The 6,902-nt window shown below is 37.0% G+C and overlaps 1 long non-coding RNA gene across 1 annotated transcript in view; it reads right to left on the bottom strand.

Moving 5' to 3' along the window:
- Window positions 1-6,902, bottom strand: part of LOC136840695 (uncharacterized) — a 31,526-nt gene that overhangs the window by 23,434 nt on the left and 1,190 nt on the right. The window contains exon 2 of the long non-coding RNA XR_010853706.1: window positions 4,332-4,474. This is a non-coding gene — a long non-coding RNA (uncharacterized lncRNA). The remainder of the gene's footprint in view (window positions 1-4,331; window positions 4,475-6,902) is intronic.

Below are 6,902 nucleotides of genomic sequence, written 5' to 3'. Positions count from 1 at the left end.
TACATCAATGCTTCGTCGACTAATACGGTTTAGTCCACTAGCATCCAAAACGTTTCGTTGACTAATACGGTTTAGTCCACTAGCATCAAAAAACGTTTCGTTGACTAATACGGTTTAGTCCACTAGCATCCAAAACGTTTCGTTGACTAATACGGTTTAGTCCACTAGCATCAAAAAATGTCTCGTCGACTAATACGGTTTAGTCCACTCGCATCCAAAACATTTCGTCGACCATCTCAATCTTCAGTCCAGATTCACAAAAAAAAAAAAAAATTTATCGCTCTCCATAAAACTGTTCTTCTAAAGTTTCAACAGCTTTTCACAAGACTTCCGCATACCTGTTTTTATTTCTCTTGCTTATCACTGGCACAGCCCTTGCACGACCACTGTGCAAGAATGCCTGATGCTGCCGAGAGAAAGCAGTTTTCTTTCATACACTCTTAGACTTTTTTCTAATTATTTTTACATATCAAGTTGGTAATATGTATATAGCTGTTTTTTAACGTTAGTCATTTAATATTTTTGTAATACATACATATTATTTATGCATCTTTTTTACTGTTTTTTAATTTTATTTGATAATTAAAAATTAATTTAGAGAAGTGCTGACACGTTTAAAGCGAGGTCCTTGTTTAGCCTAGCAATGCTGGTTGAGGGTTTTACTCACAAACGCTCTTGGGTGTCAACGAAGACGAGGTTTTCCTCGCGTAACACGCACCTTTATGCAGTTGCTTTAAAAACTTAGTTCATTATACAAAAAGGGTTTTAAAAATGTTTAAGAAATGTTTTTTGTATGACTATGTAAGATATATCCCAGCATTTCTAGGCCTAGGCTTCGCCCAAAGGCTCAAGTGAAGCCTGAAACCATTTTTGCGCACTTTGTTCCTTCAAACCACAAGGGTTGGTTTGATCACTTTTGGTCTGATTGATGATCCGGTGTGCTCTTTTCGCTAAGGCAGGTAATTTTCACTCTTTTTGTAGACACTGGGGTCCCTGTCTCAATTCTCTTACAGATTTTCTGTTCAACATTTTTACAAGAAAATTTGACTCGACTTTAATGGATGAGTCTGCAAGCTAAGAATTGGTTTCTTTCCTAAGTTTAAATTTAATTTGGGAAAAGGAATTTGACATATACTGATGCCTATAGAATAAATTTAGACGTTTGATCAGGAATCTTATCTCCGTAGAATTGTGAAATTGATAACCACACAAAGAGAGAGAGAGAGACACCTGGAGCACTTTCAGGTACCAGTTTGTTCTCAAGAACTTGAAAGCCTTTCATGTCTAGCCTACTAGGCCCAGACCCAGGAAAAACTGAAAAGGCTTCATTTCTTGCTAGCTGATTGTTGAGCTGGTTCCCTTCAAACCGGAGAAGCTCACACTTTTTTGGATACTTGATTACCGAGTCGGTTACCTTAAAACCGAAGAGGCTAATTTTGTAATACTTGGTTGCTGAGATGTGGTTACCATAAAAACTTATGTAAACTGATTTTTTCTAAGTACACGTCCACCTCTTCGGAGTTTAGCGAGATCTTTGTTAGTAGAATGGTTGTTTGTGCGCTTAAAATTGTATTCAGTTTGAATAAACTACTGTATTTATTATGGAAAAGATGTCATGAAGTTTTACTGTCCTTCCTGTGATTGATACTAGTAAGGGTGACGATGCTAATATGGATTTTTTGACAACTACAAAAAATGGGATTTAACTCTGTCATCTACAATACATAAAAGGTCTATTATCAAATCCTTTTATGTAATCTTAGGGTCCTTACCAACAGTTTTAAAATCATGAAACCTATGCTTTTGTTTAGACGTTACAGAGATAGCAAATAGAGAGTCCATTACAATGTGACTCGTTTGCAAGATCCTGCATCTTGCTTTCACAAAGCGTGCTTGAAAAGTTTTCTTATCTACCTCATTTCATTCACATTTTGAACAAATACTTTGAAGACGGTGCCACTGAGAAGCCAATAAGTTTCCAGATTTTCCCCTGACACTGAAATGTCAGAACTAGATTCCTACATATTCAAGAACATACTGCAACACTTCATCATGCATTAACTCTATAAATGCCTGGGTAATGAATGATAACTAAACATTACAAATAGACTAAATCTATTAGGAAACCTTTGGTTAAATAACTACATGACATTACTATATCACTGCACATAGCTCAAGATTGCATTTGGGAAGGTATACGACCAGCAAGCCTCCCTATTTAAAGTACTTCATTACCTTGTGGAAGAGGATTTAATCAATTGGCTACATTGGCCATATCTTTAACTTTCTTGTTTGATCTTGTTGCTGAAGGAGGTGGCACCATCTAAAAATGGACTGGCAACTACCAAACTATAATCTACCTAGATCTTGTGTGTGTGTGTGTGTGTGAATACCAAGGTCGTTGGTTAAAAAAAGCCACAATAACTATAACGCATCCATCTGAGGCAACCAAAATTGGGACCATGACATAAACTATCATATTATTGAACCTCATAACAGATTAGTGTTCTTTTTAAACATTATAAAAATCTGAACCTAAATAGACAAAGTTCGCTACCACTGATTTTTGCAAGCATATCTGTGACAAAAATGTCTGCAATGAAGTGACTGGGAAAAAATAATTTGTAAGTTCGAAACCTCCAAGCTTCACTGCCGAACCCAGGTTTAGCGGCTAGGTTCAGCAACCAATCACATAGCACCCTACCCTTGCAGTCATGTGCTTCTATGTCACTTGTGTTACCTGTCACTTGGTCCTGAACACATACCCAATTGACACTTGCAACTATGTCTCCCTCTGCTTGTCAAATCTAAACAGGTAAAATCCCAAGAATACTGCAAAGTCAACTGTTTCCTAAAATCCTGCGTATGACTTTCCTTACACTGGTGACCCCAGAGCAACTTGGTAGACCAGTATGATTCTCACATAACACCCTGAAAACTAACAGACTAAATACAGCCATCCCCTACCAACCAACAAAAGAGCCACTAATGGACTAAATGCTGCGCTTATCATATGCTTCACTCTCTTTCAAGAGCACAAGGTCATCCTCCACTACCTTTGTGGACACAGCATGGTTTTCATGTCAACCAAGGCATTTTAAGGGACTAACTATGGCAACGCCTACTGATATAAAGAGCCACTATTGGAATAAATAAAGTGCCTGATCTCTGGCTGGCTCCCCCTAAAGACCTCAAGGTCATCCACTGTAGACTCAGTGTGGTTTTTGCATCAAGTATTTAAAGTTGAGGATGTAAAGGTTTGTAAAATTTTATAGATCCAGTGCTATTGATTTGAATGTGTTTTGTGCCCTTATCACCTCATTAGGAGGTAACAGAAGCTATTCATGAGTACCTTTGGGACCTTATTCAGTTTTGTCATGCATTAATTACCTACAGTTTTTAATACAGTAATTAAAACTTCATAAATTCTTATGTTAAAGTACTTCAATTCAGGTACACTTTTCTCAAACAGTCTCTTCAGTTTACCAATGGCTACTCTGGGTGATGGTTGTGTTGCCTGGGATTTCCTAATTTTCCAAGCGTCCTTACTGTTCTTGGAGTCAACCCTTCCCCTGTACAATGCCCAACCTACCACATATCTTGTGTTTTTAGACATTAAATCAATCACTTGCTTTGTAATAATTCAATTAAGGCTCCTACAAAGGGAAAATTTGACCTTATTAGATCAGACTGTATCTACAATATGTATTTTACCTTTTAGTCTATGACATATGGCACTCTATATCAAGTTGGGTGGGATGTCAAGAGGAAACAAAGCCCTAACCCCCAAACAAGCCAGTTTATGAAATGGCACTATAAGATAGTATGGCAACCTAGGTAGGGTCATCCCTGGGTCAGGTTAGGGCAGGTTACAATGTACCTCTGTATTTCACTCTGATTTATGGTGCTCTATGCCAGGTGAGGTTGGGAGGGGGAATTTGTCAATGCCATAGGTTAGGTTAGGATGAATCCCTATAATTAAACTTATTATATTTTCATGCTGTATAAATTTTTCTTTAGTGGGTGTTACTCTTGAGTTGCACAAATGAAATATTTTTTTGTCATGATCTATTTTTCTGACTTGCGCACTACACTCATTCATGGTTTTCCCCACCATAAAACCCAAGTTTCCCACTTTTTGGAAATAGGGCCTCACAAGCCATTACAGTACTGTACTTAAATCTGGAGGCTATTATACAGTCGCTTTGGCCCTTTAAATTCTAATGTTAGCTCATCATTTTATGAGACTAAAATTTCAGCCACAAACTCTAGTAAAAATCTAATACCTGTATATCTATTTGTGAAGCCATGACCAATAATTAAAGCCTTACCTTACAATAATAACATTTATTTCAACAGATGGGCCATCTGGATCTTGCATGACTTGCTTTGATTTAGTTCCTGGTGCCTCAACCCTTACTCCATAACTCCAAACCAAGGGCACGGTCCTTGAGCAAGTGCAAAGTGTTGGTACCTGTGGAAAGTTCATTATCATTAGCTATAATGTACACTGAATGAATTGGAGCCTCATTGGCTTGAATTACGAGAAAATGAGGATGAAAAAATAAACTTACAACTACAGTTTCAGGTTCTTTCAGCTTAATGTTTTTCTACCCTTCAACCAATGGAGACTTTTCACACTCAAATACAAGTTTTTTTTGTCTACTTTCCCATAATTCACAGCTCATAAATCATTTTTTCTTTTAAAGTTACATTTTAGTTTCAGCATGTTTAGTTTGGCCTTCATCATTATTACTACCTCTCCTGTACCTAATTCATTTATATAGGTACCGTTTCTTTCTAACCATCCCATCAGTGAATCCCAGCTTAGTCCTCTTTTCTTTCTGCCTTCTATATTCTTTTTATCTTATCTCTCTTCCTGTTGAGCCTTTGCTCTGTACACACTGTTTCATTTTATCTACATTAATTTCATACTTCTTACATGGAAGTATCACACTTTCTCCTCAGCAGTCTTTATAGGATTCATTGCATTTGCTATCTCCTTCACAAGACTTTTCCTGTCTGTTATCATGTTGTGGAACAGCATTATTTTACATATTCTATTTTCAAAAAGATTTATAACTGTTTCTGCTAATACCCCAATTTGGCATAGCTGTTGGTTGCTCCATTTACTTCAGGTCACATTCCTTTATTCTTCCCCCCACCCCCAACCCTTTTTCCTTGGCAAAGATAGGGAGTACCACAGTTTCATATATTTTAATTTTTATTTCCAGGGTCATAACTCCTACCTTACATTTCCATATTTCATAACTTCATGGAACATGAATTCCATTTTTTCTTTCCTTTCCTTGTACTGCTTAGTTTATGGTCACCCTTCTCAAGGTACCTTTCCCCCAGGTCTTTGTACTCTGTTACTCTTTATACTTCACCATTTCTTAATCTACCTTTCACTTGTTTACTCCTCTTCTCTCTTAGTTCTCAAAAGTAGCACACCTGCCTTTGTGCAGAAGATAAATTTCTTCCAGATTTCTGTGCTATAGCAGTTGCCTTAACGCCCTAACCTCTGCTGTTATGGGATACAACGTTGTCTACATATATTACTGCCTGGATTTCCACATCTATTAGGTGTGTGAGGTTTCTTTGGCTGATTTTTACCTTATCAGTGACTAATAGGCTTAGTTTTGGCCTAAACATTGTACCTTGTTTGACTTTCCCGTGTATTTAAATTAGTTCTGTTTTCACTACTGGAGTACTTACTACATCTCTTTCTTTCCTATTCATTTAAAAAATTACTTATGGCTGATCCTGCCCTACAATTTTATCCAGCTCTTTGGTGAAGTCTGCCAGGCTCAGTTTATCAGAGCACTTGAGAGCATCCCAAAATCATTTACAGTATATGTATGTGTCCCCAACATAACTTATCAATGACAGCATTTAGGGTAATAATCAAAGTTGCTCTCCCTTTCATCCTACCACACTGATACTTACTTATCTTTTTGTTTCTCTTTTCCTTAACTTTTCCCAGCTTTAATTCTTCAAAGATTCTGCCAACAGCATTTGTAATGAAAAGCCTTCTTTTTCTGTTACCCAAGCTTATTTCCCTTTGATTTATTTACCAGTAAAATTCCCATTTTATTCCACTCTCCAGTGTTGAATCTTGCTCCTCTACATCATTTACTAAAATTTTACCACTGACTCCATATCTCTTGTACCGTACTCTTACTTTTTAAATTTTTAATTACATCTGACTTCTCTAATTTCCCTTTTCTGACTTCTCTATTACCTTCTTTAAATAAGTCAACAAGGACCAGCAACCCTTTTCAACCTCTTCTCCACAGTCTCATACATTTCCTCACACTCCATATGAATTCTTGCAACATGCAACTTTGTTGTTCTGCATTCCCAATTCCTGGCCTTGGAAAAAAATGTCTTAGCATTCCCAAACACTGGGCATAACCAAGGCAGCCCCTTAATGTCAATGTAACAAGCTTTCCAAGCTTGATGTACTGTAGACTTACCCACTGATCACATTTATTACATTGTACACAATATGCATCATCAGTTTCCTTACTAAACTTTGTACATCTACCTACTGCAGTTTCCTCCTCTTTACTCTGGGAAACTGAGCTGATGTTATCAGCCCTTCCTCTGTTCCCTGTATGGTATAAATCTATCACTATTCTGTTCCTTTTACTCTAACCTATGTCAATCAATTTACTTTCTCCCTTCCCATGATTCCGACTTCAACTTACTGGCATCACCATCTTGCTCTTCTATACGGGGTATTAAGATTTTCTTCATCTTGTTTATTTAATTCACATATTTAGACCAATAGTATTAAACCTTCCTCCCCTTTATAATGTCTTCATTTTACAGTCTGTGGTTTTTTGCCTAATCCTTAAACTCATTGAGATATTTTTTATTACTGAACTAATTGCTTC

The sequence above is a fragment of the Macrobrachium rosenbergii genome, chromosome 8 (assembly GCF_040412425.1).
Source record: "Macrobrachium rosenbergii isolate ZJJX-2024 chromosome 8, ASM4041242v1, whole genome shotgun sequence".
Classification (NCBI taxonomy): domain Eukaryota; kingdom Metazoa; phylum Arthropoda; class Malacostraca; order Decapoda; family Palaemonidae; genus Macrobrachium; species Macrobrachium rosenbergii.
The sequence above is the reverse complement of the archived record's forward strand: the minus strand, read 5'-3'. Positions and strand labels throughout refer to the sequence as shown.